Genomic DNA, 667 nt, shown 5'->3' on the forward strand with positions numbered 1-667 from the left:
TCACCATCACCATCATCATCATCACCATCATCATCACCATCATCATCACCATCATCATCGCCATCATCATCATCTTCACCATCATCATCATTATCACCATCATCATCATCATTATTATCATCACAATCATCATCATTATCATTACCATCACCATCACCATCATCATCACCATCATCATCACCATTACCATCATCATCATCATCATCATCACCATCATCATCATCACCATCATCATCATCACCATCACCATCATCATCATCATCATCATCACCATCTCCATCATCACCATCGCCATCATCACCATACTTGGCCCAGAACGCCCTCCGAGGCGAGGGCTTCGAGGCCGACCGCGGGCGCCGTCTCCGTCCTGCGTCTGTGTTAATTCGAACCATGTGATTGTGTGCCGTACCTTTAACTATTTTCTCTTTGCATATTTCCTTTTCTATTCGTACGATCGTTGCACACTGTTGCGCACTGGGCTTCATCCGCGTATATCAGTCGGCGTGTGGCAACATTTCGCGCTGACATTTTGCAAATTCATCTAATTTACTATTACGAAAATTGTCGTGCGCCTGGCAGCGGTGGGGACGTGAGTGCTGAGGTCTGACCTGTTTTGTGTGATTTCTTTCGGTAAATCGAAAAGTATAAGTTGATTTTACGCTGTCAC

This window comes from Penaeus chinensis, chromosome 17 (genome assembly GCF_019202785.1).
Source record: "Penaeus chinensis breed Huanghai No. 1 chromosome 17, ASM1920278v2, whole genome shotgun sequence".
Classification (NCBI taxonomy): domain Eukaryota; kingdom Metazoa; phylum Arthropoda; class Malacostraca; order Decapoda; family Penaeidae; genus Penaeus; species Penaeus chinensis.